Consider the following 10,645-nt stretch of genomic DNA (forward strand, 5'->3'; position numbering starts at 1 on the left):
AATTTATAATTTATAATTATTGTATCCAGTGAGATAATAGGAATTGTTTTACTTAGAATAATTTCACTTAGAATAGCAAATATTAAAAGAATAAATAATAAAGAGTATAAAAATAAGAAGAAATATAGATATAAAAACTAAATCTTACTATTCTGAATATTTTAAGTTCATCAGCATGCAATTTATCAATGTTATACAATATACAAGAAGAAAAAGTTAGTTCGAATCTAAATCATTAAAGTGATTATTATTCCACAAGAACGACTATGCAAATTCACTATCAATGTCATGTTTTTGATAAACACGTACATAATGACCGTTTTCAGTGCTTTCACTGCAGTACAAGTCTTTTACAGATATCCGGTTTGCAATGTATATACGTACGATAACGATACCCGTCACAATGTATAGCTTTCGCGATGTTATCAGCAGAAAAATAGATTTAAAAGAATACTAATTATTCAAGAAATAATTTCAGATTCATAAAAAAATTGCTATCTCATGGAAGAATATGTTATATATGGATCAGCTCCAGCGCTTCTTAGCAAACAATAAAACCTGCTATCATAAGTTATATCGTCATTAAGAGCTATAAACAAACCGGAAGATTTAAACACTGTCATCGTTTAACATTCCGATTTATTTACGATATATAAATTTGCATTAATCGACGCTTATATTTAGCGCTGCAAATTGATAGCACAACAAAGTTGAGATTGCTTTAGCAGTGAGAAATACATATATCGAGAAATATTAGAATGGATATTTATGTAAAATAGATATTTATATATATATATATATATATATCCACGTCAAGCATAAACAAAAATTTACAATATGATACGTGTATGAAGTATGTAGTGGATGTCCGATGTTGCGCTCGATATGTGTGACAACAAGTAATCACGGACTGAACGCACGACGCAATCGCAATATTTTCGTTCAGCTCTCTTCATCGCAAAAACACGATACACTCTTCGTCTTATCAGTCTTAAAGACGGCGAGGGCCGAATCAATCTGACACGTGATCTCTCAATAATTAGTGCGATTGAACTTGACCTTGCAAAGTCTTCGAGCATGAAACGGAGTGACAAAATTTTCGGCGTTTATCTTTCACAGTCAGTAATTACCGCATACGTTATTTGTTATATAATATATTATTCCAGATTATTAACGCGCCAAATAAACCAAAGAAGACTAAATCTCGAAAAAAAATATTTGGAGAAATAATTATATATTGCGATATGTAATTATCTGAATCGTTTAAATATAGCCAATTTAAAAATAGAAAGCCAATATCATCTATCACAATAACGTATTATCTACTTAAATTCTGGATTTCATTAACCGTATAAAAAAAAAAAAATTCGAATGATTACTCTATCTTGTTTGAACTCTCGGCCATAATCTCCTGTTTTTAATTATTTTAAACCGAATAAGAAAAATATGTGTATTAACTGGATCGTTGATTGAATAAAGTCGATATCAGCAAATTGGGAGTATGCCACGATGTGACATGATCAGGCGGGAACCAATCGAATTAAACGAATTCACGTTTATGTCAATTTCCCATTAATAATCTCACATGCAGTTAATGATGAGCGGTTAATCGCGCCCGATAATCGCCCGGCGAGCAATTACGAACAAAACGAAAACGCGTTACGCATTAATTATCCACGTACATAATTAATGCGCAAATTATCCAATTTGCACGCGATTTGTATATTTGCGAGGCAAATGCCTCCTGTGCAGTATATTAATTCATTTATGCATCCCACACGTAACGTATAACGCGATAGATATCGGCACCTATAATACACCATGCCCGACGTTATATACCCCGCGATCGACGCAAATCGATGTTTACATAGCGTGTCGTTTCTCTCGCGAGGGATACTCGTCAATTATTACGGATACGCCGTCTTTATGTCAGGATACGCGTACCACTCTTATACCGAGCACGCGCGTGCGACGCATACTCACGTTAACTGCACGTAATTACGTACATTACATAGCAACGAGACACGCGACATTAAATGCGGCTTCTCGGAGAATTAAGCTTCTCGCGCCTTTTGTTAATAAAACGGAGACGTGAAACAAGTGCGGGATACCAGATGATTCCGGAGAGCTCTATTATCTTTGTTACAATCATTGAACGCAAGGTCATCATTTATCGTTCATCGTAATTTTTAAGAAAATATGTAGATCCGCGAAAAAAAAAACGTCAACAGTTAATCCGGTAATCTCATTATATATTTTTCAGTTGCTGAGAAAGAAAGAATTTCGCTCATCCAGTGTGGCGACTCATCTCGATCTCTATACTGACCTCGTTAATATATTATACGTCTCTCGACCAGCATTTCATACATGACTCTTTTGCACCTTGGGGATTTCCAAACACCTGCTGACGAGAAAGTAGCGCGGCGCGTATCCAAAGTGAATCAGCTCTTTTCAATAGTGGGGATGCTGCCGGACTTTTCGCTCTTTCAAAGCGACCGGTCGTGTCAAACATATTCTCGCACGCGACAGTCTAATGACAAAGAGGTCACAAGCATATATCTTCGTTTTCCCGTTTTCTTTTTCTAAAACATATTCTACCAGCTATACTGTTTCAGAAAGACCTTGAAAACTCTTTGATTTGCGAATATATCATGTTGGAAATTAATCATAATGTAATGATAATTTATCATAACAATTGTCAATACGCTTGATAAGGTATGATAATAATATATATCTTCTAATGAATTATTGAGCATTTACAGAGAAAGATTGACTGCTTTATTACCCTGTGGCTACAGATTTCTTAAGAAAGTTGAGTTTTAAAACAAAAAAAGGAAAGAGAGAGAAAAGGAGAAAATATGCATAGAATCATGTCGCATTACTTACTACAATTATAAAAAAGATATATATTAAAAGTAAAGATATTTAATGAAACAATTAATAATCTTGCAAAATTGTGATCTATCCAATTTTTAAATTAAAAATAAATGAGAGATATATTAGTTAAGTAATTATGAAATCTACATTTAATTTTAATTTACTTCAGAATTTAATATTTAAGATTTAATCACCAAGTTACTTTGCATTGAATATTAAAGAACTGCAATATATTTTTTGCTAAATTGATTCACATTGAATATCAAATTGTAATAAATCTTCTCTGTGAATTATATAGTAACAGATATAACATAATATACAAAAACAGAATCGATTTTAATAAAAGTGATTTATGTAGAAGAAAATGAAATATTGATTAATTGATAACGTTCATCATTGATATCTTATAAAAAAATCTAATTAGAGCATAAAAAGTCGAGAAATCGCCGTGATATTATAATAACATTAAAATTATCATATTGTTTTCTTAGTCACATTTAACTTCATATCCTGCATGTCACAATTACAACATCGGAATGGCCTCGTCCGCGATGTGCGCAAATATCGCGGACATCTTACAAGCGTGTATCCTTTTCGTTTCGCGCGGATTTGAATATAAATATTATGACAACGAATATTATACAATAAAAGTATCCTAATAGTAAAAGATATCGATAAAATCAGCCACGATTATATTTAACGGATTAATAAGATTTGCAGCCGACAAATAAGTCAAAAAAATCAAAATATAAATACGCGATAATTCATACGTAGTAATAATAATAAGACGGATCTATATATGCGTAGCAAAAGCAGAGAGAAATTGCTTGACAGGTTTCCGTGGCTTTTCACGAATCTGCTTTCGTGTAAAGATGCAATTGCTACCCTTCCCAACTCTCGTGAAACGAACCACCGCTGCAAATGAGCCGATAAAGTGCCGGCATCGCGCGAAGGTATTACGATACACCCACACTCTCTCTCTGTACGGACGGCGTTAGCACGAGAACGTTATGCGTTAATGGACCAACTTCCCGGACATGACGAGTTTCGACGGCCGCAGCGAATCGTCAGCTGACAATGACATTGTCACGTCGCAAACGCCGCGAATCTCTTGCCATTTCTCTCGCAACGCTCTTTTGTCTGTGACAATACGCGCATATAAGCGTCATAATTGTGAGCGATAAATAATGTAAATCTGGATACATATCCTCAAGTAACGGTAATTAGGTTAATACGATCCGTTAGGCACAGGTGCTATAAAGTACTCCGCAATATACTTCGCATCATGTTCTTCTCGCATAATGAGTTTTCGCAATACTAGTTTTGATCTTTACTATCTTTATAATTATCAGGTCCTCAGAATCTGAGAAGAATGCAAGAATGTATTGCGAGGTACTTTATAGCATGTACATCTGTCTTTAACGGCTCGTATTAACCTAATAACCGTTAGTTGGATTTAATTTAGAAGAACTAGCCGAAAAATGCTAAGTATCTTATTTTTTTATAAATATGCTATCTGATTATATATGGCTTGAAATGTTTGCAAAATATTTAAAATTATTAAGCTTTTTTATGGTATTTCTAGAAAAGATCAGTTAATCAGAGCTCGTTTCAATGATAAGCTTAATAAATAAATAATTATATTAATAATAAATAATTATAAATTAATAATAAATAATTATATTTAATTAATATTTAATATATTGATATCGCAATTTCTTTTTTGTCAAATTCTATCGTAGCAAAGAAATTAAGCATAAAAAGATAAGATAGACAAAATCAAAAACTGTTACACTAGAGACCAAAGTTTACATATCTTGAATATTACACGTTAAAAAGAATTTACACGAAACCACATTATTTTTGCGCGAACATTATCACATTGGTCCATTTGTCAATCTCTCGTGCAATACTAAAATGAAGATAGGAAAAGATAGGAAAGACTAGATAGTACAGATGTAATTTTTTTTTCATACTCATCCATATTATACATCATATTTTTTTTCATACTCTCCACTCTAATATTTATTATTGTCAGCATGTGCATGCATAATAAACGCAAATTATCTCGCACGAAAGAAGTGCACTTTGCCTTTGCATCGGTACGAGCAAAGGTTTAGTTTAGCTTGTTACAATCGCACTAACCAAAAATTTTATTGACAAGGTAGCTTAATGAAACGCAAAAGATTAATTAAATCCACACAAAAATAGAGATACAACTCTATAAAAATGTTTAAAAAAGTTTTCTTGTAAAATACTTACGCAAAACTCATATCAGGAAATATAATCTTTTTTCCGAGATTTCAGAAGCATTATCTGCATTTAATAAGACATTATAAGTCGATAAAACTTTCGTTCTCTGTATATTTCAAACGAGATATTATACAAATATTTGTATACTTTTGAATGTTACTATCATTTTTTTAATAATTCTAAAAATTATAATAACGTCTCCAAAATTAAAATTGTATAACGTTACTCATTTCGATAAACCAATTCAGACGATTGCGAATTATCGAGATAGGCGAATCCTTTAATAAAATGTGCTTCCGCGTACGTGCGGTGTATCATTATTTGTTAGAGTTTATAAACCGAGACCGGTTTCCAATTTATTCTATCTCGTGTACAATCGGCAATCTACACGGTGCGGTTAGCAATGTATGCAGCCAGAGCAGTGTTGTCTGTTCTTATCTCTTCTCCGTCACCTATGGTTTTGCAATTTAGGTATATGCAACATGAGATATTGCATCCGCGGCGCGTAAGCACGCAGCGATTTCTACCACCGAGTGAAATCCTTATCGTATCGGTCTACGGTCGGATCCAGTCGGTATGCATGCTCTGAAAAAAGCCCGTATAAATTGTAATGTGCGAGTGATGCATGTAGATGCAAATGAGACGCTTACTCAGTAAAATTTACGATTGAAAACATGTCCGTCGCGACGGACGCGCGAGAACAAAAACATGAGGGAAGTTTTTTTAACATAAAATATACCGTATACACACTTGCACAATTATACTTATATAATCGAATAGTATCGAGAACGCGAACTTTTGCCACCTATCTTTCTGCTGACTAATCTCTTTCGAGAGTAAATTAAATTTCTTCATATCATACTTATAACCGCGAACGAGGCAACGATAATGATAAATATGGATTCAAAGCAATTAAATTATTATCATGATTTTGCATTAATTGTGAAGGTTTTTCTCACGTATTTAACGATGTAATAATTTATGTCTCGTATTTTATTATCTTGTTGACATACCGCATTTTAATTGTCTAATAAGAAAAATATCACGATAAAAATGTGTCGTATATAATAATTGTAGCACATCTAGCACAATTTTAGTCTAAAATAATCGATAAGCTATGATAATTTTTTTCGTGGAAGGAGAAAACGAAGCAGCAATAATTACAGCACATTAAAACTTCAGCAAGCGGGATTTATTGCAAGTTGTAACTGCCGATACGTATGTGTATATATTCACGATAACATTACAAACATGCATATTTCAATTCAATTTACAGATTGTTTTTACAACTGCATACTCTTTGACTATTCTCGCACACAATAATAAAATAAGGTAAACAAAAAGTCGCTAATTATTTCGAAATTTGCATTTATCTTAAAAAAGAAAGATTCGTAGTGACTCTGTCAAAAATAATAAAAAAGAAGGAAGCGTGTTATTTAGATTTACGTTGAATGAATAGCGCAACATTGAGCAATATGCGTCGCGGACGATTAAATTGTTTTCATTCATATATAGACGTGAAAAAAATTGTGTAAAAAAACATATTACAATTTTCTGAAATAGGTTTAGAGATGGTTGATAAAAAAAAAAAAGATGAAAAAGTTACGACAAATAATTGCTCGTGTCTGAAATAATTAACTTTGATTGTTGTGATAAAAAAGCAATTATTAAAATATGCATCGATACAGCGTTCGATACAGCCTGTACAATATCGTATCGAAACAAGGTCAAAGTGATCTTCAATAAGTATTCAGAACTCCGAGGTCGGGGCCTTAAACCCGTGGGACTATTTTGTGGCCGCAGGAGACAATACGAGAGAATGGTTTTCTCGGAAGCATAAATAAATTGTCATCATCGATCGCCATTTCAACGTCACAGTGCGATACTCTCGCTGTCGCGCTTCGTTTCCTGTTGCGACGACCCTTTCCGTTGTCCTCATCTCCACGTAAACGCGGCGCTTTTCTTTTTATACGAGGAAAGGGGGTCATTAAATATTTGCATGTCACAATACAATAGAAGAGGAGAACGAAAAGACGCATTGTGTTATGTGCTGCCGATGGCCTGTAGGAGGAGGAAAAATTTAATGACTGATATAGACCCTTGAAAGAAAATTTACGCATAGTGCATCTGGAACTACAAGCTTGGGGATATTTTCATGTTATATGTAGCTTTATAGAAAATATAAAAATATAATTCCAAGATTTTAAATATTGAGGTAATCAAGTCTGTAAAATTCGTGACTCTAACACTTTTAATCAATTCATTATAAATATATGAATAGAGAAGATTATATTAATACATCAACTTTTAGTATTACATCTCAAACTTCTCTTTTCATATTTTATTAATCCTTTTTCAAAAATCAATATCGCGAACGTAGAAATTATTTTATTTTTTTTTTATTTATTTCGTCTGAAAGTTTACTAACGAAGTATAAAATAAGCAAGAGAAAAATTTATCAGATAGAAAAAATATATTTGCGGCAATGCATAATTAGTTGGAACTATTATTTTACGATTATTAATCGTCAAATAATCTTTTCCGTTTTGAAATATAATAAAATCAATAAAAATGTAGTTGTATTTGCATATTTAAAAATACATGGCATTGTATTAATTTACATAATTAGAGATTGCGTTGCCTTCTAACGAGTTTTAGAAATTATTTGAATCATACGAATATGAACTTCTGGTTGCTTTTAACGACATCGCTGTCGGCGCTAAGTGGTATGCGCAAATATAAAATCTCTTATCAGATAACAGGACGATACATGATAACGTGTTCAAACCAGATAAAACATTTTTTTTTTTTTGGTTGGTGATGCGATACAAGACACCAACAGAAACTAAACTACAGTTGAAGCTTCAAAAAAGACACTTTGCTAGATAAGAAAATTTTGTAATATTTCTGCTTGCTCTTATCTCCTTGTGTATCTATTAATTCTCCATCTTCTTCGTTAGTAATAAATAAAACATTTTTTGTGCGAGATATCTTTTAATGCAAATAAAAATATATGAGATAAGATTGTCAGATAAAGTTACGTCACTTCTCTGTTTTATCAAGAGGTAGACAGAAAATTATGTTTGAGAATGTTCTCAATTGGGTTCAAATTCTTCCCATATTCTATAGAGGACAGCATTCACTTTGTATCCTATAGTGACTACAGATCTCCATCCTATCGACGGACAAATGCATATCGCTCAAGGCTATTATATGCACTTTGCATATTTTTCTATAAAGAAATATCGCTGATGATCTCATATTTTATGTACGCTTTGTTTTAGCGTACCTTAATGATTGTAAAGAGGAGACTCACGAGATCATCTGCTAACAAATAATGGCATTTACAAAAGTATCTACATTATGCAAAGAGCTTATATTGAATCTTTGAACTGTTCATAGGTAATTGCCTATGCAATGTAAAACGAAATTGTATTTTCAAAAGTGGTATTTCTTATATATATAACAATATCGTTATTTATTAAATTTTATACAGATAAATGTAATGTATCTGTATCTATATCTTGTTAGAAATCTGTCTTTTTCAAAAATCTATTATATGTCTTGAGAAGAATAGGATCTCGATGTTCTAAAGCTATAATCTGATTTTTTTTTAACTACTCCAATTTTTTAGAGAAAGAAATACTTAGAAAATTTATAGAAATTAAACTAACCAACAATGCGTACGTTATATTTTACAGGATTAAATACTAGATGGCATGCTAAAGCAGTTTCATACTAACAATAAGTAAAAGTTTATTCCTACAGTGTAATCACAATTATCATTAGCATTAAATTATTTTTTAAAGACAAATTTTTATTTTTTCCAGAGTTGTATATAAAAGTATTATTTATCTTATCTTTTGTCTGTTCCACTTCTTCTCTCTTTTTTTCTCTCCCTATCACACACACAAATACACAATAAAATGGCGAGGCATTATGCTTTATTTATTACTACAATATAATAAGAATATAGATCTAGTACAAATTAAAATAATTATATAAAAGATTGACACAATACGATTGTGTAATATAATAAACTATTGTAATATAAAATTAATTAATCAAACACTATATTGAGTAGAAACTAAACGCGGCATAGCAGTTTTATTTGTGATAGCTGCAAAATTATTATCTTATCTGACCTATTTTAAGTACCTTACCGTATCGTGTATAAATACTAAATTTGACGTAAAAAAATTCAGATAATTTTGTCATAAAGAAAGAAAACAACGGTCATAGCTCATTTAAAGTGTATTTTGTTCCAATTACGTATATAATGCAATATAAACTTAATATTATATTTTTGCTTCTCTCATATATGCCTTAGCTTCAAATATTCTCGAATATGTAAAACACTTTGTGAATATATTACGCTGATTGATAATAAATTAGCAGATCTGTTTAAATCAATAAACAATTTTTTATTAGCGTAATAATATCTGAATAAACAGTATTTTCTTTATCAAAACATACTTTAGATAGTATATAAGTTTCTAATTATAAACCACATTTACATTTAATATAGACGAAAAGAAGAATATTTAACATAATTGCGGATTAATATCTAATGTAGCTTGTTGCGTGTGATTATAAATTGCTTAATTGATTTGATGTAATTAGAGAAAGAATAACACGCTAAAATAAAAAGAAATTTTTTTAACTTTCCAATATTTTTGACATTATAATTATTTTTCACGGATTGCACACATTGCCATATTTTACCATACATCAAAAAATATATAAAACATTCATCGTGATTCGCACCAATAGCTTCTCTCTATTATTATTATCTTATCTCTATAATATTTTCAGGATTTATCACCGTTTATATGTCACACCCTTTCGGCTTTAAACTAACGTTTGTATGTAGATATATATAAAAGATGCATTATTTTATCTGTGATTATCATCCGACTATCATCTTTAATCGTCTTTAAAAAATTTATTTTTTGGGGTAAAATAAATCTATTAATTTATATATATATATTTTTTTTTTCTTTATCCTCAACTTTTCTTTACCCTCAAGAATTATTGATATATATTATTAATTATTATAGCGATAGCCTGATCTCTGTAATTACGCAATTATGTTGCTAATAATTTTCTTCAATTTCTTGTTGATAATTTTTAGTATAATTTAAAGATAATTTTTTTCATCCATGTGTCTATCTAATTCGTTATCGTTGACTCCAAAATCAGCCAACAAAAACATCGGTCTCTCATTGCCGTAAAATCGAAAATAGATTTCTCGCGTAATCTGCATGATCTGCACTCGTTCCCGTCATCCATGTACTTCCTTCTAACCGGATCGCAGCCTCTTGCTGTTGCATCGACACCCACGCAGTCGATCGGCAACCATGACGCCAACAACCTTTCTCTCTTTCTCTCTCACTCTCTTTTTTCTTTCTCTCTCTCTCTCTCTCTTTCTCTTTCTCTCTTTCAGCTCATTCTTCAGCTCATTCTTTTTCCAGGTGGCGCACTGGTGCTCACCTGTCAGCATAATTTTTACCTA

The 10,645-nt window shown here is 31.6% G+C and overlaps 1 protein-coding gene across 2 annotated transcripts in view; it reads right to left on the reverse strand.

The window, feature by feature from the left end:
• Positions 1-10,645, reverse strand: part of LOC115234743 (acidic leucine-rich nuclear phosphoprotein 32-related protein-like) — a 65,973-nt gene that overhangs the window by 29,762 nt on the left and 25,566 nt on the right. The gene's annotated exons all lie outside the window — the stretch shown is intronic.

The sequence above is a fragment of the Formica exsecta genome, unplaced genomic scaffold (assembly GCF_003651465.1).
Source record: "Formica exsecta isolate Colony F162 unplaced genomic scaffold, ASM365146v1 scaffold201, whole genome shotgun sequence".
Classification (NCBI taxonomy): domain Eukaryota; kingdom Metazoa; phylum Arthropoda; class Insecta; order Hymenoptera; family Formicidae; genus Formica; species Formica exsecta.